Genomic DNA, 1,208 nt, shown 5'->3' on the forward strand with positions numbered 1-1,208 from the left:
AAGAGCTTTTCTTGGTGGACATCCATATATCAATATGAGACCACAAATGAAGGAAAGTTACTTAGAACAAGGTCCTATAGGAATTGCTTTTTATGATGGGGAGTGGAAACAGTGGTCCTTTTATGCAAAGGACAAAGCTCTCGGCCCTTGTCTACATTTTGAAAATCCTATAGCCAACTGGGTTTGAGTTCCCATTGTATTTTAGTCTCAGTGAATTAAAGTCTTATGAGCCAAATGTAGAAATTGTTAGAAGGGGAAATCAATTGAATGAAAGTGGCCCTGGATCGGGTTGCATAATTGTCTCCTTTTTCTGTCAGGAGGAAGAGATTTGGGAAAAGAGAAGATTTTTTTCCCTGGAGGTAAAGAAGACAGCACAAGGATCACATTTTCTTGCACAGGGTATGCCCAGTGTTATCTATGTTATGCTCAATATTCCCATCTCCCATGTACACATATCAGTCAAGTCCAATTTTAAATCCTATATATCAAAATAAATGAGGATAAGGCTGTGTGAAACAAGAGAATAGGCCAGAAAGTCTCACAAATTACTTGTAAATTTAGTGGAAAAGCATGTCTAGTTAAAGAAGAGGAAGAAATGGACGTAGTTACAGTGCATAGTTTCTACAGCCATACTCCAAGCAGGGTTCCTAAGACTAAAGCCAATAGGATACTATATATAATATTTGTCATCTAATTTGGGTGTATTCAGGGAAATGGCTTTAAATTGGCTATATAGCAGTTAAATAAAAATAAACAGTGGAATAGAAGCTAAGCATGTCTTTCCTGGACTACCAGGCTATTATGTATAAAATTGGAAAATTTATCTAGCATATTTTATGCTAAACAAGGCATTGAAATGAGAGAGTGAGCCTCAACAATCTTTGAATTTTTTTCTAGATCTATCATTCCAAATTGTTCCCCATTGTTTGATCTTTAGATTTGAAATCATTTTTTCTAATCAACACTGTACTCCCTGGATTAAGGGAAACATACATCTTTGCATATAGAAATACTAGTGTCTATTAGATGTATAAAAAAATAAATAAATAAAACATACTCTTTGAAAAGTGTGTTATCAGTCTTCCCTCACAGGCAGGGCGCTGTGGACTTCTTTACTAGCTCCTCCAATCAGAACATGTCTTGAAAAAAACCAATTGTCTCTTTCCTGTAACTAGTTAAAATAAATAAATAAATAAATAAATAAATAA

The sequence above is a fragment of the Nyctereutes procyonoides genome, unplaced genomic scaffold (genome assembly GCF_905146905.1).
Source record: "Nyctereutes procyonoides isolate TBG_1078 unplaced genomic scaffold, NYPRO_anot_genome, whole genome shotgun sequence".
NCBI classification, from domain to species: domain Eukaryota; kingdom Metazoa; phylum Chordata; class Mammalia; order Carnivora; family Canidae; genus Nyctereutes; species Nyctereutes procyonoides.